The 26,394-nt window shown below is 40.0% G+C and overlaps 1 long non-coding RNA gene across 1 annotated transcript; it reads right to left on the bottom strand.

Annotated features, from left to right (window-relative positions):
- Positions 1–258: 258 nt before the first annotated feature.
- LOC136991599 (uncharacterized) lies at positions 259–25,712 on the bottom strand. Its single transcript, XR_010883811.1, has 3 exons — positions 25,625–25,712; positions 17,464–17,575; positions 259–3,701 (listed from the first exon to the last, which is right to left on the bottom strand). It is a non-coding gene; the product is annotated as an uncharacterized lncRNA (long non-coding RNA).
- Positions 25,713–26,394: the final 682 nt, after the last annotated feature.

Raw genomic sequence — 26,394 nt, 5'->3', positions numbered from 1 at the left:
TTGCTGCCTAACTTATACTTGTACAAATAAGAGGCCCAAGTAGAGCCAATATGAAATAACTTTAACTGAACTCTTAATGTTTTCACAAAGTTCTAGCAAACTGGAAGCAAGGGTAGTTGAAGTATATACTAAGATTCTATGTCAGCTGCAATTCTTCATGTATGCACTTTGACAACTATATTTAATTAGCATCGACCTTTCACCACTTAGCATGCTACTAAGTATTGGCCTATTTTTATTTTATTTATTTTAAGGAAGTGGAACAATACAGTGATCATCAAAAAATAGTACATCAAAATAGTACATGCTGTACCCCATACTTAAGCAAATAAATACAGACAACTATAATTCAAGAGTAGGATATATAAATATAAATGTTGAACATCAAGTTCACGATAATTATAACTTTTGAAAAACTGAGTCTATCTGGTAATTAAAGTGCTTTTTCAATCTCTAGTTACTAACATAAGAAAACAGTAGAAAGCTGCTCTCAACGTACATTTTTGCATATGAATCAAATTTACAACATCATACAACCTTCTTATAACATGAGGCAAGCACAAATAAGAGACTGCATCATAGTTGTTCTTCTTGTTTGTACCTCTCTTCTAGCCCTACAATCCGATATGTGAGTGTGACAGACATTGCTGCTAGGAAGTAGGAGGCAAAGAACTGTCAGAGGCAATGTAGATATCCAGGCCCCATCGGAGAAGCAGGAAGGAAGGAACTCGAGTGTCGGCAGTTGAAGATAAGGGCAGATAGACACAGGCTCTGGCATAAGAATTTTTATAAGCACATGGCCTGGCAATAGAAATAAATGTTTTAAGAAGTTTTCCAAGCCTCCTCCCCCATAGTGGCTGCTAAATCACATCCTGTTGCCCTACTCAGGACTGAATCATCATGTCAACCTGGAATGCTGCCACTCACTCCCAGAATCTACCTTCTCCTTACTACAAAAATTAGCAGACTACTTCTCAGAGAAAGTAACTTGCAATTGAGAAACCCCTTCTAGACTAAGGCATCGTACAGTGGATAGAGGCTTAATTTTCTTTTCCAAGACTTAAAACACCAGGAAATCTTAGAAGTGTGTGTGTGGGGGGGGTGTTCAAAAAAAATTAATAATAATCAAGTGACTGCCTACAATTCTGTCTATGCCCTTCCTGGCTAAAGATGAGAGCAGGCAGCTAGTATTTCAGATTGCTCGATGTAACTGACCTCTCCAGCTACCATATGGTATTAACTTCCTGACCAAACTAAGTGAAAGCCTGCCAAGTACTAAAGGGGGAAGAAAGGGATGTAAGCAGCTCGGGTACTTCCTTTCTGGAGATATTTTTGACCAGTGCTACAATTCTACAGGTCTTATCTGAACTACTGACAAGTTAGACGGGGTTCAGCAACATCCCAGTTTTAGCCTCTGTGCTAAACACAAACTGAAGAGAGAACTGATAGCAAGTGCCCTACAGGCTGTTTGTTATGGAGTTATCCCACATGGAGAAATCCCACATTTGATTTATGACAATATGAAAAAGCAAATGACATCTACTTTCTCTCCTATTCTGTTATATTCAACAGACATGCTTAGCCAAACAGAGAAGAAGTAGGATATTTCTAGGTTTCAGTTACTGACATTTGCCTCCTCATAAGCCCAGACAAACATCACAAGTTGCACTAAATCTACTGCAGAACAGTATCAGAGATGACAATGCCACCATCATCAGCCATCTCAGTAGAGGTCAAAAACTGGATTCAAGAAGCACGGTAATGCATATGCCCTCCTCATAACAGAAAAATCCGTCCTGCTGCTGTTTGTCCCAGTGCCAGGAAAGTTTGTTCTTGAGAACCCAGCAACATGACACCTCTCACCAGCACAACAGTAGTGTTAAGAGATGCTAAAAGGGGAACTGAAGTTGAAAGTTAAGTTGGGTCCAGATTTTGATTTAAAAAAAAAATAATAAAAAAAAATCCACCATCCTGGAACGATAAATATCGAAGAGAAGATTAAATGGTGTTCAGTTTTATATCCTGTGTCTTCAGATTCTTTAGAAAGGTAGAGTTAAAGCAAATTATCTGCTGCAACATTTACTGTAACAATAATAATTTTTCAGACTGGATTTGAAAGTATAAGTCTTGTTTTCTAAAAGGCAAGTATTTTATTAAGTTTAAAGTGACTGGAAACTTAAAATGAGGTCTGAAACAAATCACAGTTTAACCTGATTATGTTCATGATGCAATTTTTAGCACATGCTTCACACACACTTCATACAATAGAAAAGGTTTGTTGTGATAGTGAAATATCTCTTAAAAAAAAAAAACTTAGAGAGCACTTCCTTTAAAAGTAAGAGTGCTGTATCTATACATTAGAAGTTGAACTATACAACTTTTATTAAGAGCTACTGTATTTCTAGGAACAAAGATACTTCACCAATGAAAACAAACAACAGACAGTTTACAGATTCAGTTAGGAACATTTGCTTATTTTAGAGCTTTCACAGAGAATGCAACTGTTCATAATACCATTATCTTGTAACTCAACACACCTAACAAGTGTAGCCTGCCATCTGTTTAGAAAGCTTTTCTTCTGTAAGAGAAACTTTGACAAAGATAAGACAAAGTATAGTTACCGATGCGCCTAAGACATCAGAAAGGAAGTGCTAAAAGTCTGACGGACTTTAAGTAACAGATACCATTCCTGTAACAATTCCAAATCTATTTTAACTTAGATGTATTAGTACACTTGGATCCTGAAGTCCAGGGAGGTTGTAGACAATAAGCACCTCTGAAGTCAAGACATCCTGTGTGCATCTGACGTTGGGCATCCAGAGGGGAATATGCAAGTTTAAGACCTACTGTGAGAGCACTTTCACGAATATCAGACAGTCAGCAGTAGAAAAAAAAATGTATGTAACTGCAGAAAAGTAGTATACAGGCTTAGAACTGGGTCCAGTAAGAAAAATGCTTTCAATGCATTTATCTTGTGGCTACAGCTTTTTGTGTCTATCCTATGAGAAACAATTGCCCTTTTTCTCCCCCCCCAACATACCTTCAACTTGCAGTATAAGGGCTAACCAGTCTTAAAATCAGTAATATTGACCAAGGATCCAAGTCATTCTAAAATAACATCCTCCTCATAAACAGCAATTGCAAGATGCCCGAGGCTAAAATGTACTTAGTTCCAAATTTTAATTATTCAAACTCTGTACTGAAACATTTATGTTCTCCATTTCTTAAAGCTACCAATTTCATTACATTTATCCAATGCAGAACCTGTAGATCTTCCTACTGAGAAGGAGAAATGTTCAGGTCAGAAAACACATGTTATTTTCAGCACAAGTTCACAAATCCTTTGCAGTAGGGTTCGCAACTCAGTACACAGATAGGGAAGAAAGCTTAAGAGAAAAATAAAAACTTTTAACTAAACTGATATTTGCAATTGCTTCCTCCTATGAATGAGACACCCAAATCTCTAAGACAGCATCAAGTATGTTCATATAGTATACCTTTGTGATAGGAATGAACAAAAGAATAATAAGGCTTCTCTACAAATTTCTTCATACAAGACATGAAATCCTTATATTCAGATAGTTGCTATGGTGCAGACTGAAGGGGAAAAAATGGGAGAAGAGACTTCTTGTTTACAGGTTTCCAATATGCTCCACTTGATCCATCTTGAAATTGAAAGCCTTTAGCTTCTTGTCTTTAGGCTGTCAGATGGTAGAGGACAAACACAGTATTAGCAACTTTACAAAGTTCCCCCATGTTCCACATAGCTCTAGAGAGAAACATCCACATGAGTTAGATGACAGACTTGAGGGACCCTACAGTTTCAAGAATAATAAAAGCAATACTAAATCCTGCAACAAGAGACTTCGTCAGGGAATTAAATCCCAGGTTATCTTTAAATGCTATTAACACTTCCTGACAATGTAATGTTGTATGTAGAAGATGCACTGTTTTGACATTCTCAGGTGAAATCATGATTCTTCTGAGAATTTCTTGCACAGTTTTTATCCAGATAAGTATGCTTGGTTATCTGCAGATTCAAGAATAATGACACAAAGATATTTAAGGTAGGATTCAAATATGGATAAGATGCCTAAACCATATAAAGTCATATAAATTTCCCCTACAGTCATTGAAGCCTTCAGAAAGATTCAGCTCATCCAAAGCAGACACCCTGGGCATAATTCAGTTACCCCTAAGTATCTGCTGCCATCTTAAACACCCTGGGACATCCCATCTCACCTCCAGCTGCCTCTCTTGCAAACCCTGTAGGTTCCAGATTATAATCACTAGAATTATGCATTTTTTCCAAATACTCAAGAGATCCTAAATGGCATTAGGTTTAGGCAAGTGAACCAAGCCCCTAAGCACTAGTCAGCTGAACTGCGATCTAGACCCCACTGAGTTGACTAAATCTTCACCGACTATGAAGACAGCATAGAAACTTGTTGCAGAAGAATAAACTTAAATTTTGGCACCAGGGATGAACTCAATGCAACCCTTTGTCTTTTGGCAGTTAACATGATAAGTATAATTACCATTTGTACAATAGAGTCTTAGGCTATTCATTATTAGGTTTTGGTGTTAGGTAAGAGATTTTAATCAATTTTGGCCTGTGCAGCCACTCCTTTAGGGTCTAGTCTTCTGAAGAAGCAGATGTACATAATTTCTTGCCAAAAGATTAGACTAGAACCTGTATGCCAAAGTTTTCTATATAAGCAGCCTGCATCATTTCCTTAGTCAACTTTTCTTTAGTGTGGAACACAAAGCCCAATTATAGGGAACAGGTTGATTTTCCTATTCAGTCAGTGACCAATCTGGTTCTGTCAGGCATTCTTTTTTTTACTGAACATGCAGGGTGGGACAGAAGCAACTAGAGTATCAAGGATAATTACCAGGTTTAGGCACTTAATGACGCAACCTTCCTAAAATAAGTACAGAGTTTCTGGCACAGACAGAGATGTCTTTAAAGACCTCCAGAGGGAGATGCTATCTAATTTTTGGCAACTAAATCCTACATGTACAGTGTGTTCAAGAGCATCCCTCTTATGCATCACTACCAGCCACACTAGCATTTTGCTATGGTCTGAGGATTCTACCCTATACCAGGTCAGGGATACAACATTTAAAAAGTAAATAAAAGAACAGGACCTATGCCAAATCTCAAATTTCATGCTGGCTTTCTTGCTCTCTCTAGACTGCAAGTTCTTCACCCCCCCACACCCCCGCCCCCAATTCTACTGCTCACCATCATCTATTGCTCTTTCTTCATCTGCTTACTGTTTGAACAAAGTGTAAAAGTGACATTTTTTTCTGCCTTCTCTGTGAGAGAACTCCCCTCATCCTAATTCTCACCACATACTTTACCTAGCTATTTTCCATTCCCCTGTTTCTTATCACCACATATACCTGGAAAGCTTAACTAATCCCCCAAATCATTTGTCCCATACTACCAACAAATATAGCTGAAACAGTTGCATCTAATCTGAATTTGTGCTATTACTAGCACCACAGAAAATTTTAAGAAAAAAATACGTTGGATGGTATTAAGATAGACTTCTTTCCATTATTCTTTGGCTCCTCCATCTTCTGTGATTTGTTTCCCAGAGAAAAACATTAAGCTCCTGGCTGTTAACGCAAAAGCCTTTCTGACTGCATTCTGCCTAGAGAAATCAAAAATCAAACCAAGGCCAGAACTAGATGGAACAACTACTAACTTTTAAACACTGGAGGAAGTATTGTCTCATAATTGTAAAGTTTATAAGCACACATGGTTGTTCATTTCCATTTATTTAATGACCATCTGAATGACTCCATTAATGCAGTTATAACCCAGTTCTCACAGCTCAAAGATGAGGGATGGTGTGCAAGGAAGCCACCCTGCACTGAGCATTTCTACAGCTATACTCATTACACACAGTTCACTCAGTAGTAGGAATATTTAACACAGTCACTAGGTTTCCATGGAGAAAGAGCTGAGATCTTGTCTGATTTCAATCCAAATCTACTGAAAACAGAGAAGAGCTTTTGCCAAGGCAATTTTGGCAAGCATTTCCAGCAGCATTCTAGCTTGCCAAATTGCATTTGGATTTTGCTGGAGTTATTTACTTGTTCAGTATGCTCAGAGAAATAGAAACGTTTGTTGCTGTAGTGAATTTGCCGTACTTTAAAGATCTGGAACAACACTTAAAAGATGAATCAGAGACAGATTGACTTAGGAATTCAATCTATTAACCTCATCTTGTAGTTGGGTTGTATCTTGAAGCATTAGAGGTAATCTGTAGTTCAGCTACTTCAATTTTGAGACCAGACAACTCTGTAAACTCTCAAATGACGCTTTTAATGTGTTATTTTTATACAGTCAAGTTCTACTCCTTTCAAAAATACCATCTAACACAAGCCATAAGACAGCCTTGAATATCTTTGCTATCTACATGGAGACGTATCTTAAAGGCCTGACTTTCCAAAGACACTAAACATCCAGCCTTATAAAAAATAAAAGTTATGCCCCTTTAAGATACCTTTAGTTAAAGGCTGATCTCTTGAAAACATTGTACCCACAGGGTTGGTTAGCACTCTGTTTCCACCCTGTCACTAAAGAATGCAAGAATGCTTTTGATCAGACACTTCAGAGGTACAGAGGTGACTTTTTTGCCTGACAGAACAATGAACAACTCAAAACTGAGTGAAAAAAATCAAAGAATTTTAAAAGTATTATCTGCAATGCTTGTTTTCAAGTTTTTGGCATTGTTTCTTCCATGTTTGTCCATTTCATACTGCAGTATGACGTATTCACATCTTCGTTATACCTTCCCAATATTTAGTTCATCTACAGCTTGACAAGAATGCCTCCGGTTTTCTCTACATCAAAATCAACTACTAAAAAAAAGCTAAGCAAGCGAAAGTAAAGAATTGATGCCTAGACCACTCCACTCTGAGGATTATTTATATCAGTCATCAACCACTGGATGATTAGCCACTGATAGTCACAGTTTTACACCTGTTTGACAATTTTTAATCCATCTGATGCATGGTATCTAGACTTCTTACAATTTCATTTTTTTCTTCAGAACGTTTGGGTTTCCAAGTCAAATATCTTGAAATATATCATAAAGGCAAGTATTTATATGAGACTACTAGTCAGAGTGACTTAAAAAAATAAATAAAAAAATAACACAGCAGACTAGTTCCATTTCCTAGTATTTCACATTTACTTTATTTACCTACTTTGATCCAAGTCCTATTTCAATACTTTTGTCCAAAACAGATGTCAAGCTGACAGACTATAAGCAATCATACATTCTACTCACCCAGTTAAGCACTGGCATAAATTAGTTTCAATCTGTAATCTAAAAATAAAATAGGAGCACTCCAGATTAACAGTCCAGAGGGTTTCTCATGTTGCTATTCTCAAACTCCTTGACACAAGTTATTTGCATCATCTAATTTACATTGTATTTTAATAGCTGTTGTTAAACATCCTCCTCGCTTGTTAAAAATGGAAAGAATGTCATCAACATTTATGCATGACTAAAATCTAGCTTTTTGGCCACATACCTGACAAATCAAGCATTTTTATCGTTCTGCACTGCTATATGACTTCTAGCTGGTCACAGAGCACCAACATTAAAACATCTTTTGTTTCTAATAAAGTCTTTCTTTCTGTAACTGTCCAGATGTCCTCCCTCCCTCCCTCCATGTCATTTTCTTACTAATTTTATACATTGCTTCACTAATCTGCTAATTTATATTCATGGAATAAAAGCTGGCAGCCATCTATTTAGGGATTTCTGGTGGAAGGAGGAAGGGGGGGGGAAGTATTTTTAATAGCTGTTTGCACCTCTATTCTCAGCCATTTTATCTTTGATATCTCTCTTGATTGTGGATTCTTTGACAATGAGTAAGACTTTTGCAAGCCATTACAAAGTGCTCTTTCTGCTCATCTTCCATCTTTCAAGCTCATGTGTTTCAAGACCTTTCCACCTTGTGAAATTTCCTCCTTTAAGAGCAAAAAACTGGATTCATCTGACCAGATATAAACTTCTATAAGTTGAGATACCCACATCTGAGCTAGTTATACTAGACTGATTTTAAAGATGCAGAAGAGAAATATGCATTACAACTGGGGACAATTCAGCTCATCCCTGAATACATACCTCAAACAAATCAGATGAGTTGTCCTGTAAAAGGCCTCTCCTCCTTCATTCAGGTGAGCCTAACATGAACCAGCTCGGATACACTTGTCTGCACCACAGCCTTAGAAGTTCAGCAATACAAATCCTATCTCATAGGTATTTCCTACTGACTTTTATGAGCAATGGGATCCTCAGAAAATATTCAAAAATAAAACAACACACAGTGGGACAGAAAAATCACATTTCCAATGTTTTTCAGATTCAGACAACACCATATTTACTTACAGAAAGTTAAGTCCTGTTTCTTTATAAAGAAGCTTAATTGCTCAGAAAATAACAAGAAAACCCACCTACTTGTCCAGGACAGCAAATGCTCTTGTTCAGCTTCAAAGAGTAGTTAACTACCACTCATGGGTTACTTAGCCAATTCACAGATACTTGTATTGATGTGATATTCCCAGTGGCTGCTGTATTGCTTCCAGAGCCACCTTTGGTCAAAAAGCTGTACATCTGCAGTGTCACAGTGCTGGGCCTAATCTAACAAGCCCTGCAGAATATATACAGCTATCTCAAATGGGTCTGACCCATCAGTTTCAAGCACTTGGCTGTATTTCAAATGGGTCTGACCCATTTGCAGTACTTGGGAGGAAAGTGCTGCACATAGAAACTCACTCTAAGAAGAATTAGAGAAGGTTTAGCATGGCTTATCAGACAGGACGTTAGCTGCAGAGCCATTTGGGTGTTGCTTCACTCTTCTCCCCACTGCTCCTAGTTTGGGGAGTAATAGGTTTTACACAGTGAATCTAGGGCCTGAACTAGCTTTCTGTGCTCATGCAGCAGTTAGCGTTTATGTTACCTAGGTTATCTTTCCCTACTCCTCTAAACAGAGTTTGCTGTACCTTCATAGTCTATCTTCCTTTCACCATTTTTCTTGCATTACATAGAATCTTATGTTCTAATCACTGGCTAGAGTGTCTTGAAGGACACTATTATTGATATGAAAGACCAAAAAAAAAGAATTATAACAGGTACAGTTTCAAGGAGATAGTAGATATTGTTGCAAATATGTTTTAAGTAGGCTTTCAGTTATTTTGCTGATGTTTATTTTAAGCTGTTAGAAACCCCTCCATATGTTTTGAAAACATTTCAGGATGTTGATGAAGAGCATTTATAGCTGGAGAATTAATCACTGCTACAAATCTCAAAATCTTATCAGATATGCATAGAGGCTTTAAGATTACGTAACTTTCAACGGTCAAAATAGAGGGACTTCATAGTAAATTCTAGCATCTGTACATTACCTTGCTGGGACACTAATAAGATCCTTACTCTAAAGGAACAGTAGCATTTTGTTCTTAGTGTAAATAGACTAGATATTCAGTTCCCCCTCCCTTTTTTTTTTAACAGTAAGTTTCAAGCAAGAGCTTCAAATGAGCTTATATATGGAATAACATCATAAAAAAAGAAACAGCTAAGTGTGTGAAACTAATTGTATTAGTAAATTCTAGAATACAAGCCTGACTTACTCTGCCCAGCACACAGATCCAGGCAACTAATGCACAATCTCCTTTGCCTCTTTCTTCCCCTTGTGTCCTGATACGTATCATATTATCTCCAGTTTTGCTGCCGAGTCTGGGTGCATGTGCATGAGTATTTTTTTTTAAACAATTGCTTTCACCATTCTGCATAGTATCAGAAGGTAGACACTTTCCCCAGGAGTGGCAGCACACATTAGAAATGGAACAACCAACTCAGCAAAATCTAAACTGCAATAAGAAGGTATTAATCCCATTCTCAAAGCGCACAGAAGGTGATTAAGGCAAGGGGGGAAAAAAAAAAGTACTATAAAAATTCTTGTAAGAAAGTATCTGGCAACCTGTAGCCTTCAGAAGAGTACACAAACTCTTCCTGAGCATATATTGCATTGAAGTATTTAGAAAGGTTGTTGACTGATTATTCTTTTATTTGTGAAGAGATTAAAAAGTTCAAGTCAGTAATGCAGAAGAGCATTATAGGCCAACTGGATGTGGGAGTTTATATATAGGTTGTGATGGCCATGAAAACAAAAGACAGGCAGTTTAAGTTGCTTCTAATGAAGAACAGCGAGTCAGTGGAAGAAAGCAAAGAGATGAACGATTTAGTCAAGGCAAAGAGACAGAAAAGATCTCTGCACAGCATTCTGGAAAGCGAAATGCTATTTTATTTTGCCCTTACTTGAGAGAAAAATAAAAAAAACAGTAGAGTAATGAGGAGGAGAAAGCGGCTCAGAATTCTGCTGGGCAGATGCTGAAGGAGCAACCACTGACTGAAGTACACCAGGATGCCCAGGAAGAGACTGCAAAATCCCTCCCTTCCACTGATATTCTTGCCTTGCTAGATGGAAGCTTTGGAGTCTGCTTGCTTTGCTCTGCAGCATCACTGAAGGTACACATTTAATCATAGGGCACACAAGGGAAAAAAAATAAAAAGGAAAGAAAATCTTTAGCAACACTCAAGATAGAAGGTTGCTCAAAATATCTCAAATTTACTCACAAGAGAAACTAAGTGCCAATGACAGGAAGGTTGAGTCTGCTCAAAATACTGGTTATGCATATTAAATTAAGAGAAGTATTGTTAAATAAAAGAAGCTACATATACATCTACAGCTAAAATAATGCCTCAACTCATTATGTGGAAAACCACTATGTCACTGCACAGCACGTGGCTTCCTTTTCATATCCTTTAATCCGTTTGTTTCATACTGACTGTTTGAAGCTTTAGGGGAAAAAGCAACAGAACGGTCTGCATGAAGTTTTATTATCTACCAGTACAAAGCAGGAATGATTTCACGCGTCTTGGTCTACAAATTATTGCTCAAGGGAAAAATAAAGTTATATGCCCAGTACAACTCACAACAGTCATACTTTCAAGTTTAGATTGGTTGAAGAACTACAGGATTAGTTCATCCTCTCTTACTTTATCTTTAAACAAAACAAACACACCGAACACTAATGTATAATGCTGCTTCTCATATCATTAACAAAGACGACTCCCTAAAAGGTGTGGTATTAAACACTGTCACTTTTCAACCAAAGAGTTAAACCACATATCTGAACAATTTATGTTTCTGAGTGTGGCTTGAGTAGGAACAGCAGCTCTGTACTGAAAGTTTTCCATTCACATCATCAACTGTATTCTCTTCATAACAAGCGCGTATGTAGGCAGATGAATTGTGCTTTTTCCAACAGCTGTCCTGATATTTTAAAGATAATTTCCATAAACAATACGCACGGGTAAGTCATGCTGGTTAACTTTCCCTCTTTCTTCCCTCCTTCCTCATGAAGATATAGAACTTCTGCAGAATCAAACCCAGAAATCCTTATTTATGTTTTCTTCACTTTTAACGGGTTTTAGTAGGAAAGCAGCTTTTTAAAGAATATAGCCATCATTTCAATAAATGTGTGAAGACATCCTAAAAGCAAATTCTAGTTAAGAACTACTTGAGACAGAGTTCCAGGTGAGATAGTGACCTCAACAAGTACCAGGTAAAGCAATGTACAATGGTATTTAGGATAATACAAAATTTGCAGCCTGCCTCCACTGTAGACAGCAATTATGGACCGTTCTTCTAATATTCTTCTAAAGTTTAGCCCTAGCAGGTTTTAACTGGTGGCTGACAGAAGAGCAGGTTACTTGTCTGTAGCTGTTTTTCTGGAAGAAAACTCTTCATGTGCATATAGTTAGATTACAGCCTGAAGAAAACAGTCCCAACATATTACTACATTTTCCAAGAGGAAACATGCTGAACTTTGAGACAGTACGTAATTCAGGAAGAAGAGTAATAGAATGGGTATTGCAAGAATTTCCTGCCAAAGAACAAATATTATCAATATGTAAATCTTCACAGGAGGTACTTAATGCTTCTGATATTAAATACTCTGCCTATGCAAGTTCTCTCCTATTGCTCAATCCTCTTCTTCAAATACATAGAGAAGCTTTCCAGATGAGGACACTATGTTAAGAATCCTCTGCCTAGATAATATTTCTCAAGTGGGTCCAACTTTCATGAATTTCATTACAAGGTCACTTAAGAAATTCTCTGGGTTGTCAGTAAGGCTAGTTTTAAGCCTAGAAAGGTTGCAAAAGCATCCGCCTAAGAACTTGATATCATACACGCTGAACTACATATCTCTATTGTCCCACTTTGTCAGCAGTAACATCCCTCTTCATCATTCACAACTATAAAACTATAGCCTGACTGTTGTCTTGAACTCCCATTTCTCATTCGTCATAGATACGCAAGGAAAATTGCTGTTACTTCTACAATGTGTGTAAGTCCCAATTCTGATGTCCACCTTGACCCTTGAACCCAGTCTGTATGTTGCCAAGTTACCTCCAGGCCAAATGTTGCATTCACATTGGCTCTTTTTTCTCCGAGGTCACTGCAATCTTTTCTTGCAAATCTAAGAAATTCTGAAAAGTCTTTTGGAAACAACTTTCCATATCACCTGCCCCCTCTGCTGTACTTGCACCAAAAGCAAAACAAGAACACACACACACACACACACACCCCAAGCTTCAGCCATTTCTTTCTCAACTTCAAACGCACATACCATCCTAACAAAACATCCTAACATCTTCTTTCAAAATATTTATAGCTAGACAACCAACTGGTTAATTAGATATCTTTTCTCTCTTCCTCCGTTTTAAATAAGCAAACAACTCAGACACCAACACATGCAGACAGCTACTCTGTATAATCATGCCTTAAGCCTCACCCCTTGTCCCCATGGTTTTCCACTCACTCTTCCCATTTGTTCCCTGCCCACATTATCTGGATTCCACTTTGATAACTGGTCTTGAATTAGATTGTAATCCCTTGGTGGAAGAGCTCATATCTTACTATGTATGACAAAGCATGCAAGATGATGTACAGTGCTAATCCTAATAGGAGCCTTCGAGCACTACTGAAATACAATATAATCTGAGTCTACGGCAAACCAACAAATCTACATTAAAAGCTATTTGCAAAGCATGGATTAATAAAGTTTTGTCAAATATAGAGCATTCTTTCTGAACTGTGCAGATACCACTTTAAGTAGACATGTCAATAATGTTTTATGAGAATCCTGACCAGGACATAGCTCCTTTAAAAAACCAACAACAAAGCCAGAAAAGCAGGTCAGAATCTTCAGAGAGTCTTAGATTATATTATATGAAAGGTAAAGGAATATATTAATGTTTAGGATATGCCCCTTCATATTTTTATACGAACATGCACGAACACTTGAGAAAGGATATCGGCAACAAAAAAAAAGTTAACAAAACTCTTTACCAAAACCTTAGCTATCTAACACGCACACCAACAAAAACACAGATCATTGCAAGAGTGAATGCACAAGTGCTTTCAAATCAACTTAAACCAGTTATGTGCTACAACCTCGCTGCTCTTTTGTATGATAGCAGTCATCATTAAATAAGAGGGCTAATACCATCCCAATCACAAACTATTTTCTACAGCTAAAATCCTGGTGTCATATTTAAGTACAGGGGTCCACCCACACATAAAAGTAATTGGCAGGACTGGAGTCTTAAAATTGTCTCAACTGACTTCTAGAAAAGTATGAATCAGCTTTCAGCACTTCCTCCTCTTTTTTCAAGGGGACAAGGAAAGGAAAAGAATGAAAGGAAAAGGAACAAGGGGGGAGAATCATTAGAATCTCAAACAACTGAGACGCTATGATACGTCAGACATGAGCCAAATCAAATGGTATCTCCCTGTTCTCCCCATCATTTTGCAGTCTTAGCCCTTTCCAGGAAAAGTTATTTTCGTAATTTTTTTCCACAGTTGCTATAAGTAGCGTATTCCTAGTTTCCAAAAATCCTGTAAGTGACTGCTTCCTACAAGGCTTAGGATTTCAAATTCTAGATGAACTATTAAAGAGACGCTAAATGTGCATACTAGTCTTGTAAAAAGTTTAGTGGAGTCTAGTAACTGAGCCAAGCAATATGCACAGCAAAGCAAGCTGTATGGAAACTTAAAGACTTAAAATTAAGTTTTTAGTTAAAAATAAAACCGCTAATTTATTCCATTTTTGCTTGCTACTCAGTTTTTAGTATTTCACAGTTCCTACCAATAATTGAGCTATTTCTAGATATTTAGACACAGACATCACAAGAATGATTTAGTACTAAGTAGAAAGGTTTGGCCTAAATTTGTATGTCTGTGACAAACCAAATAGAATAGAAGTTTTAAACAGACAACTATGCTTTAGGTGTCAAACATTTCTTGACGTCTGTGGCAGTTGGCAGCTGCAAACATCCGACTGAAAGCCCCATCTGCTGCTTCACAGCTTCCAGTCGAGGATGTTTACAGTCGCTCACTGTCAACAGCAATACACATTCCTCAGCTGTTTACTTTACACTATTAACATGCAGAGGCCTCCAAGCAGGTTAGTTAAGAACGCTACAACTTCTTTTCTGTTGTTGTGTTGCTACATGCAGATGTTTGTGTGGCTGTTTTTACAAGTATTTACAAATGAAGTAAAGAAAGTATAACTTCCAGGAGAACATTTTCAAACAGCCAGGCATATTCACTATTCAAGTATTACATCCACAGAATTATGTAGCTTATTTTACATTTGGTAAGAATTTAAGTAAATTTTATGAAAAAAGCAATTTGCTTCCATTGTTGTAATCTGTTTTGGTCTCCAAGACACTAGAGCAATCCTGTCATGTTTATGATGAAAACTGCATTACTACACAACTGAGTAAACCAGCTTATCAGCAACATGACTAAAAATAGCAGCAGACACTAAAATAGAACCAAACTCACTCTAAGAATATTTCCATGTAGTGTTCAGGATGGCTTTCTTCCCTTCTGAAAAATGGATGTGAGGAAATTGTGATATTAGAACTTAGTTTATGCAGTGTTTGCTTCCTAATAAAACTGGGGGAAAAGGGGGGATTGTGGGGAAAAGAGAGGAATTCCAGGATCAAGCTCTGCAAAGGCTTCAATAAAGTTCAAACTTGTTATAAAAATTTTTACAAATTATTTGAGCTAACCAGTTGTTGCCACATTTCACACAGTTCACAGAATGGCATTTCTCATCAAATGAAAAAGCTAAAAAGATGTGGCATAATAACGCCCCAGATGTACAGGTCTGCTGTTTGTTTTTCATTATATCTCCAGTTTCCTTATTAAGTTATTGATGGGTAAAATTAATCACTCAACTATTTTTCTGAAGTCATATGAAACCACAGTATGTAAGCAGAGTGATTATGTCACTCTAATTGGAAGTTGTTTTTCTTGCCCTGAAATGAAATTACCACATTGTAAACTCACCAGCTTATGAAAAAGTTTATAGTTGTTTGAAACGCAGAAGCCTGTGGCGTATTTACTCAAACTGATAAATGTGAAGGATCTCTATAAATCACTTTCAAAACTCAGGGTTATATTTTCTATACTAAGGTTAAGAAAATTAATCTTTTAGGCAGCAGGTGAAAACAAGCAGAATTATGTTGGGGCCTTTCCCTTTATTCAAAACCAACTTTGAGCTATTAAAGCTTCCTAGGAAACCACACTTTCTCAATGGGTCAAGTCACTAAGGAAACAAAGCAAACTTTATCAGTGCTGTGCAACTCCACATTCCAGGAATTCTTAGCACTTGGCATCTATATGCCACTCCAAACCCATGAGATTGACTCTCCCTCTACTTAGCAGAGCTACCAAGACAAACTACGAAATTCTCAGTAAGGTGCCCAACTTCCCTAGGCGCAAATATAAGGAGATACTTATATCCCTGTGTGAGGTCTGTCCAAAGACACAAGGGAAAGGAAATATATTTCCTGTGTTAACACTTACGTAAAAAGGAAAGAAATGTGCCTACTCTGACAAGTTCCATCTTGTATATCATAAGCCAGTTAGGAAAAATATGAATAATCACTACACAAGACAATCGATAAGGTTTGTAAAAAAAAAAATTAGATACACCTTCTCACAAAACAGATTAGTCTTTCATTTGTAAATGTATCGGCCTAATATCTGCAACTTAAAAAGGGGAGAAAAGTAGGGAGACTACGAGATCCTATTAGTTTGAATTAATTAGATGAAGGACATTATGTCAGCAACAATGTGCAATTTCACTCCACGTATGGCTTCCTTTCAGCATTTAAAAGACATCAAACAGATTATATCTGTACGAAAGTCAATGCAAGGTCAATCCAAAACTGTGAGGCATTTTATCACACAGTACGAACTGGTAGGCAAAAGAATGTAATCAGTTATCTTTACTGTACTATATTTTAATTTGTATAGTGTTCTTATAAAAAGGTTTAGGTAGAAAGTATCTGAGATTTAAACATCAAGTAATAGGATTTGATTGATACTGATCTTGATAAAGTTTTGAAAAAATATAGGTAAGAAAAAGGAAGAATCATTCTAACAGGCTAGCACACACTTTTCAGCATCTTCATGAATTTATACTTTATGTCACAGAGAAGAAAGGGACAAACCAGTGGTGCTTAAGCACTTTTCAGTTAACAAATCTGATCATTTTTCTCTCACTCTCATTTAATCTTGTTTGGAGATTTCAGGAATTATTGGTGAAAGAAATAAAGGTTTTTAAGTCCAGATAGAATTCAAGGACAACCGTAAAACTACAGTGCCTCTACTTTTTCCATAGCCTTCCATATAGATGAGGTGATTTGCAAACTCAGACAAGTAAATTAGTTTTTAATCATATTAGAGTAACAATGAAATACCAAGAGATAAAAATGCAAATCAAAAGCCTTACAAAACTGAGAATCATGAAAAATTATTTCTTAACTTGCTTTGTAGCATACATTTTGCAATTTGCCTGTCAAAAGCCTTGCTTAAGTTCATTATTAAATATGGAAAAGAGTTATTCCTCCTCTTCCTATCACTGACAGCACAGGAAGATTAAGCACACATTACATATATGGACTCAAGTTCACAGCTGTTATGATACAGAATGAATATCTCCCACTGTTGCTGATGAATCCACTTCCAACTGCATTTGAGCTCATTAAGAACTGCCTTAAGAGGCAAGCTCCCCCTGCACTGAGCAATGTGAAGGCGGTTGCAGAGAAGCAATTGAAATTACACACAAATGAAATATAGAGCATTCATTTTGAAATGAGATGTCAAAATTAAAGTTTGGTAAAAGCATAAACATGTAGTGCATTTTCTTGGGCCTCTTCCCAGCTGTGTAATAATTTTCAGCTTTTAATCCAGCTGATCTACATGAATGAATACTACTGTGCATTACAAGTCTTAAAAAACAGCTACCTCAGGAGAAACATGTCTGGAAAATGAATGAAAACTTACTTCTTACTACTGGTCTGTCCCACTTCTGTTCGATTTCTGCAAGATACCCACACATCCGGGGGGAACTGCATTCCTTGGCTGCTGGAAGACTGCTCCTCAAGTTTCCAGAAATCTGTATCACACATATTAACAGAAGTTATTGTAATTCCAGAAGTTCAGTATTTCAGATCACATAGTTCTCATTATTAAGACTGTCTGGAATAAGTCAGACAGCTTTTAACAACCATTATCAAAACCATGTCCTTTGCTGCTAGAGTTGTTTAAAATTTAGAATGCGTTTTAAAGTGACACATTACTTTTCAATGCAGCCATCTCTCAATTAGCGGAGATAAAGGTTAACTGCTTAGGTAGCATAAGTATTCAAAACCTATATTGAAGAAGTTAAATTTCTGAGCAGAGATATGTAGAACAAATTCCCTCTTTTAAGAGGTATGTAGACTTACAGATCATACAACCAAAACCAACCATACAATAAATCTGAGACTGAGCAACACTTCAGGAAAGCAGAATCCCCAGACTCCTCCTAGTTACATCTTGTCTTTAAGATATGGAGAAGGAATTTATTCATTCATTCTTTTATGGAGGAAAAGGAACACAGAAAAACCCTTTGCAGCTGGATGGATGAACACACAAGATAGAAAAAGATTAATAGGAGAAAAAAAGAAAGAAAGATAGATTCAGAAGAGAAGAGCATGAGAAGAACACAGTAAGGGGAACTAATAAAACAATCAATAGAAGAAAAAGGATACACACTTGACAATTCTGAAATCTCTATTATGAGCATAAAACAAAAGCACAAGAAATATGGTAAGTAGGGCTTATTAATTGAAATGTGTATACTCAAAATATATCATTTATTGATTCACACTCCTTACACTTTTTTCTGTCCATTGACCAGCTCCAACAACAATAGAAAATTAGGTGGGGAAATCAGCAGTATTTACACTTTGCTGCTGGATCAGTGGACAGGATACAATTGTCTCTTACTTTACATTTCAGTGTCATGAGAGCACCATTGTGATATCAACAAGCTTTCAGTACTTAAGTGCCACTGTGTAAAAAGGGAGGTGAAATAGGTTAAACCACCCTTTTATATCACCTGGCAAAAGCGAACGATACTTGAGTTGTTTAGAGTATTAGTCTATTCATTGGCAGACACAGGTGCTTGTTACTGCTCCACCACAGAGTACATGACCTGCCTGAAGTTAAGCATAAGCATGCATCTCAGTTCCCTACACAGAACATTGTTAGTGTTTTTCTGTTTCAGAGAAATGTTACATAGATAAATATAAAGACTGTGTAACCATCAACAGAAGACTAAAGAGCCTGTTTTAGACCAGAAAACAGTCCCCAACAGCAATGATCTCCTTGAACGATCATTTAGGAGAAGCGATATCCAAGAGAGCAACATACAACTTCCCAAGTTTAGCAAGCAACTTTGATTTAGGTTTAACAGGGTGAACAAAGTACCTCTAACACACAACTTCCTCAGCCTCATCACTCATATTCAAAGAGGCAAGATGAACATGCAACAGATTTTACAGAAGCTGAAGCATTGCCACAAGGATAACAAGCCTCCTACACAGGGGACATACTACCACAGCAGATGGTCCATGTCAGAGAACCCTGTACTTTGGAGTGAGTATACGTCTGAGCTGACCAGAAAAATCTTCAAACATAAACCTCTGCCCTAGCATCCCCCAAGAATTTTTAGGACACTTTTGTCCTTTTTTTCAAAAGCTCTCATCTCTCATGTTTCTTATGTGCTTTATTCAGGACATGTCATTTTATCTCAAGTCACATATCTTGGGAATGTATTTTATATCCCACTCTGGTACTGAAAAAAAGGCAAGGACTTTAGCTCTGATCCTTGTGTTGGTTCAGTGACCCAACACATCACATGCTAGAAGTTTACACTTTTAGTCCTGACTTCAGGATCTCCTTTATCCCCAAAATCTGGTCGCACAATCAGTTAGGGAATTACCTTTGATTGCCCACAGCCAGAACACAGCACGAATCTGAACTGGACAGAAGAGGAGGGAAATACAGGAAAGGCCACTTTTCCTATCACTACCTCTCTTCTACAAAGCTCAAATGCACAATTAGGACCTAAAGACTCCCCAAATAATTAGCACAATCACAATATTTGTCCTTCATCTCTAGTATATCAAAGCTAACAAAAACTCTGACAGCAAGACAATTATTTATTGTGTGGTGATCTTTATGTGCTACGTAGTGAATCACACAAGCTCCATACTCTGAGGAAGAGTCTCCAAGGTTTCAGCTTACATTTTCTTTACCTATGAAGTTGTACAAGGCACTGATGCCCCAAAGGTACTTAACGTTACCAGAAATTTGTATTAGATGCAAGAGAACTTCTGTGTACTGTGTTAAGCAACACATCCACTAAAATGCGCAGAAAACAACTTTGTTAACACCATGTGCTAAACACTAACACCCTTATAGAACAAAAATAGAGTTCATGAACAGCAAATGCATTAACTTTTGCACATGCACAGACCAGGTGCATTAAGTCTACTCAAGTCCAGTTCTTCACTTATTTCCAACAGCTTCCACTTTTTGGGGTATGACCAGGCTTATGGCATGAGGGAACAGAATGAGGGTGAACATCACCTTCAAGGTAGTTAAACAATTGCTTGTTCCCACAGTTTGCAATAAAATACTCTAACCTATTGTATAAAAATGCTGGCATCATATTGACAGGGTCATGAACCTGAAATCCGGTTAATGTTACACCTTTAAATATCACTTAACCTGTAATCTCATCAGTGTGAAAAGTCCTTTCCTACCCCTTTTCTAGGGGCAGAAGATACAATGGAATAATATGCTCACTGAAGAAATAATCCACTAAATTAAGCCACAGACAAGTCAGTCACATGAAGAGATCGGCATGCATTAAACCAACCATTTAAGAAAGTGGATTGGGTTTACAGGCTAGTTAAGCTACTGTGAAAGGATCAGCCTGCTCAGGAAAACACTATGCAGACATCGACTTCAGCACGCCCATGCCGAAGGTCACACAAACTAGAAAGCCATGAGAGTGGAAAAGTGAAGTGACCCCCAGGTGGAATGGCTAACACCAGGACCATCCAGATCATTTTTGAAAGACCAGGAATGGGGGATGGGGCGGGGATTGGAAGAGGGCACAAAGAAAGAAACAGTAACGTTACCTTCAGGCATTTGGAACCTAAAATTATCCTCCTTCTTCCTCACACTTCAAAACCCCAATATAAATCATGAACAACTATTCTAATTTTTTCCCTGTGCATAGCCTTCTACAAAAGCAAACAACTGGTGTAACTGTTTTGCTTTTGATTAGCAGAAATAAACGCCCAAAATTATAGAAGGGAAATGGGAAAGGGGACAGGACACCTGTGAAACGGTTCCATCTCCAAAATTTTTGTGGTATTCATTAGCAAAAAAAAATTCCCACTGAATAAATTTAACTTTGTAGCTGGCTAAAAATTAGAGCTATTAGAGCATATCTTGACAGCTCCAAAAAAGGTCTCAGGTGTTTAAACTCACAGGAAGTTTGTAATCAAGTTTCCACAAAAGCTTTAATTTAGAATGCGTGTCATGCAGAAAAACACTTAAGCAACACCAGAATGTATTTTTCAAATGTATTAATAACTAATCCCCTTTGGATTATGTCAAGCATGTCGCATTAGGATGGCTTAGGCTCACCTTGACCAGCGAGTATGTTAAAATACAACTAAACTATCTATGTTTGCACTCTAACTCAAGTTGCTTTTAAATTTCAAGGGGTTAAAGAGGAAAGGCATCTGGATAACACTAATCAGAACCACACAATCTTCCTGTTTTACTCAGCACAAAATCTCACAAGCAAAAGTAGTCTTAGAAAATAATGTAAAACTCACTTTCTACACACCTAGACTTAAAAGACTGGAGGGAATCTTTCTTTGCTCTTAATCTTTGCAAAATATACTTGGTGGGGCAGATTCCTTTATATAAAAGCTACATTTATTCAGTACAAGTTCCCAGTGCAAAGGGCTTATATGCAAGCTGATGGATTAACAAGCAGAAGTTGAGAATGAGCTTTTCCTGTTTCTATTAATGTATGGCCTGATGTTACATTCCTTTCATGCAATGCCATAATCTTCAGCGAATGACTTCACATTATCCTCCTCAGAGTAATCTAGGAATGCAGATACAAAGAACATCAACCATCATCTTCATGAGTCTCTCCCTCTCAACCCTCAAGGGTTCAGGTGTCTGACAGAGTTTTAGATAGGAATAAAACTTACAACATCCCTGCTCAGCTGCTATATAACCTTGTAGGTGCCTACTACTCTCAAAGTACAAACTTCTGCCAGTGGGTGTGTGTATAAACATTGAAGTCTTCACAACAATTGCTTGAATCAGTAATCCATGTCCAAATCCCCATGGGGTTCTCAAATCCTTCCTCTGTCACTCCTCAACCACTGAAATGCAGAGGACTTTTCAAAGTGCAACTTCGAGAGTTGCCCTTTATCCTGACAATGAAGTCAGGATTTGAGGGGATGCAGTGGCAATGCAGGAGACTTTTTTGTCCAATACCTTAAGACTAGGATGTGAGATGTTCAGGTTTAAATTCCCATTATTTTTATCTCTGACCATGAACCAGAATTTGACTTTTCTTTACCCTAGTTGACTGCCTACACCCTTCTGGTGATCCTATGCTTTGTCCAGCAATTTCAACAGGGGAGGCTCAGCCCAGGAGTTCTTGCCGCCATCAACTTCAAATCGCTCCTCCAAATTGGCAAGATGACTTTAAAAAGGACCTTTGGTATAAGTGGACTAGGCTGTAAGCTTCTGGCTTTCTGTTGAAGAGATCTATTTGTGTGTTTGTTTTTGTAAGAAAAAGCTGACTCTACTTAGGCATCTAATTCCAGTAAAGTAGTTGCAATTGCAAATAATATGAATGTATAAACACCTTCATCCAGCGAGATCAAAGACCTAAGCCTCTGTGAAAGCTGACCTGCAGGTCAGATCCCTCAGCACTTCCTGCTGGTCAGTTCAGGTCTTCTATTCATTGGTTTCAGAGGTTGCCATTTTTAACCTTTCCCCACAGATCATATAGTTGGAACAGGTGCCTAACTATCGGTTACTGGGCATCAGACCATCTGGAAGTCAGGCATCTGCACACAGAAGCCTGTAAACTCCTGGGATTTTTTGCCATCTTCTTCTGTCAACTGTACACAGAGTACAGACATGCTGTTATATTTATTTTAACTCAGCTTTCTAAAGATACAGTAAAATTAATCACATGCAACACTTTATCCATCATACTAAAACAAACAAAAAACTCAACCACAACAAAACCTCTCTTTAGTATTCAAAGCATTTGCATGTTGGTAGACACAGCACCCGTGAAAACACTCCCAAGACGACACACACACCCCTTAATAGCGCCTAACTGTATGTAGTGGCAGGATTTTTAATTGCAAATGCAGCTTGAACATCACATCTGATTTCACAGTTAGGGAAGGGGATTCCAGTTTCAAATTTAGCACTGAGAAAATAGTTTAGAAAACTATGGCAGCAGCACTGTTAGAGTTCTAACTTTATAAATTGATTTATAATTAAGAGTAAGAGCTATTAGTTTTCAATGGTAACAGCAAAGAGCTAACAGTCTATCAGGAATCACAGATATTATATTTAATTTAACATGTAGTATTTTACTCACTTTTCACAAAGAAACAGAATGGACTTATACATTCAACATACAACACGAGGTGTCAAAACATCAAAAACATTGCTGGAGGTATTAACTTCACCTGTGAACCTACCCTTTGGAATGTGAACATAACAGAAATTAATCTTTACTCAGATCTTTCAATAGCAACCTCATACATAACATTTCTAATTTGAGTGTCTGTGTATGCTTTGGTTAGAACAAAGCTATGGACAACAGCCATAATGCAGGTAGTACACATTTTAACATGTGTATTACCTTTGATTTTCATAGGCAAGTTTTAGGGGTTTGTTTGTTTTTTTTAAAATCTTCTGCAATCAACCTTTTTAAACTCAGGCTGCTACATCAAGACAGCTGAATTCAGAAGAGCTTAAAAAAAAAAAAGCGAACCATTGTGTTTTGATTCATACTAGACACAAAAGTAACCTTCAAGGTTACCTTGCCCTATTTGAGGCCTCAGGAAGGAGAAAAACACAGTTTCAGTAATGGAATTTCTTGTCTAACTACAGGCCACACCCTTCACAACAACTAATGACAGGAAAGCATTTTGATTCAAAACTCTACAAGTAGTATCCAGCCAGAGGCAAAGTAAAACTTTTTTCATTTTCAGAGAAGAAAAGAAACTCTTGCTCAATAAGTAGCAATTATGCTGCAGAATTTATATGCTGAGCACGACTTAATGTAAGAACACCAGATCAGTCAACCATAGCTTTAGCGCTTTGAGTATGATTAACAGAATGAACTTTCAAAGGTCAATTAAATGTCAACACATTTTAAAGAGATATTCTTCTTAAGTTCAGTCAATGTGCAACAGTACCTTCTAAAACAGTTATGCCATTTTTACATTAAAATTCTACACCCTCTATATTTTGTGCAGATATAAAGATAATAACTAATTAATCTCTTCTAGAAAATAATGGCTATTTACACTCTTGGCTTTAATATTACTATGCTGTCTTTTATTAGTGTTTAATCAAGTGCACAGAGACACTGCTCCCTCTCCCACCAATTTCACTTTAACAGCTCAGGGTGTGAGTGAAAAGAGAAGAAGCATTTGCCTCTCTTATTAGTAAATAATAACTTACTACAAAAAAAAAAGTGGGGGGAGAGATAGAAAGAGAGAGAGCATGTGAGAGAGAGCGTGCATGAGAAAGCACGAGAAAGCACGTGTGTGAGAGCAAGCGTGTTTTTAACATGCCATTTAGCTACCTGGATGTAAGTCTTTGGGGAAGAAAAAAGAGAAGAGAGATTGCCAACCTTGTAACAGAATTAATTACGAACACATTAATGATGATTTTAGTCAGACCAGCTACATATCCTCTTACGTCTAAAAGTTTTTGGAAACTCAAGTTTCAGGTACCCGCCTAAAATATCTTAAAAGATGCCTGCTTTCACTGAATAGCTTACTCACTACAGATCCATCTAAATCACCTCTCGAACCGGATGCTCAAAGTCGCGGGTTAGTTTCAAACACCAGGTCTGCACCTTGGCACAATGGCTAAAGCAAAGGGGCCGAAACCCCGACTAAGGCCTCACAACACTATTATAATAATTTTCACATAAGCCATATTTATTCAAGAGCACAGCTCAAAAAGAATTTGGGGGCAGAAAAAGAAAAGCCAACAGAGTCACAGTTATGTGTGATTACAGAAAGAAAACAGTCCGAAGAGTTTTTGCTTCTGCAACAGCAACTAAGGTGCGGTTTCAGCTTGGTTTTCGGGAAGACATTTCGGTGGTGCCCGTGCCGGGTGCCACGTGACGCAGCCCGCGGACGTTATTCAGGAGAGGCCGCGCGAAGCGGAAAATCCCGAGTTTCGGGGAAGTTCCCGGAGTCGGGCTCGCGCAGCCCCTCGGCATCTCGCTCCGCGGCCGCGCGCCCAGGCGGGCCGGGCCGCTGCTCGGCCTCGGCGCCGGGGGGGGGAAGCCGCGGACTGCGCCCTCCACACCGGCCGGTCCCTGCTGACGGACCCAGACCCCCCGCTCCTCCCCACGCCCGCCGCGGGCCGGGGCCGCTGCCCGCCGGCGGTAGCGCGGCGCAGGCAGCGGCCGGTGCACGCCGGCCCGCGGCCGCCGCTCCGAGCCCTCGCCGCGCGAGCCGAGCCCCGGCGGCGAGGCTCCCCCGCCGCCCGCGCCGCTCCCGGCCCGGGACGCCCCGCAGCGCCGGCGGCGCGGAGCGGCACCCGGGTACCCGCCGCTGCCGCTGCACCTGCAGCCGGGCGCGGCGCGCCGCACGTACCGGGCAGCCGCACCGCCCCGTCGCCGCGTCGCCTGTCACCGCCGGCCCCGCCGCCCCCCGCGCGCGGCGGGGACAAGCGGAGCGGAGTGAAGCGGAGCGGGCCGAGCGCGGGGCCCCGCAGGTGGGTGCGCGGCCAGGTGCGCGGCGCCCCGCCAGCCCGCTCCGGCCGCCCCCGCCGGCGGGCGGCGACCGCGGCGCCCTCCCCTTACCTGGGCCGGGTGGCGCCGCGCCGCGCAGCCGAGCCAAACTTTCCGAGTCCGGGCAAAACTTCCCGAGGGCGGGCGGGCCCACGCGGCGCCGCCAGCCCCGTCCCGCGGCTCCGCGGGCGCGGCGGGGCCGGGCGCCGCCGTCCCGCCAGGCCGCCCGCGCGGGGCGGGGGCGGGCGCCGCGCCGCCCCCCGAGGCGCCGCGGGCCGGGCCAGGCCGGGCATTGTCCTCCCCCGGAGCGCCCTTCCCGGCGGGGGAAGGAGGGGCCGGGGCGGGGGCGCGCCGCCGCCGCCAGCGCAGGCTCCTCCCTCCCTCGCCATGTTCTTTGTTTCCCGGCGCCCCGGCCGCTTCCCCTGACAGCTGCGGGGCGCCCCCGGTGCTCGGCGGGGCCGGGGCCGGGCCGGGGGGGCCGGGCCGGGGGCGCCGAGCCGCGCCAGCTGCCCCCGCCGCAGGTGACCGCCGCCCCCGCCCCGCCCCCAGGAACCAAAGGGGATCCCGTCCCCGCTCCGCCAATTAGCTCAGGGGGAAAGGGGCAGCCCCGGCCAATGGGAGCGCCGCGTAAAGCGGCCCGTCCCCCCGCGCGAGCCAATGGCGCGCGGCGCGGCGCGGCGCGGCGCGGCGGGCCCGCCCTCTACCGCCCACCGCTCGGCCCGTGCGCCGCGGCCGCCGGCCGGCAGCGCAGGCGGGCCCGGCCCAGCGCGGCCCGGCCCAGCGGGGCCCGGCGGGGTCCCGCAGCAGCTGCCCGCGGCGCCGGAGGGGCGGCGGCGGGCCGG

Source organism: Apteryx mantelli, chromosome 3 (genome assembly GCF_036417845.1).
Source record: "Apteryx mantelli isolate bAptMan1 chromosome 3, bAptMan1.hap1, whole genome shotgun sequence".
Lineage (NCBI taxonomy): Eukaryota > Metazoa > Chordata > Aves > Apterygiformes > Apterygidae > Apteryx > Apteryx mantelli.
This window is presented reverse-complemented; position numbering and strand designations above follow the sequence as displayed.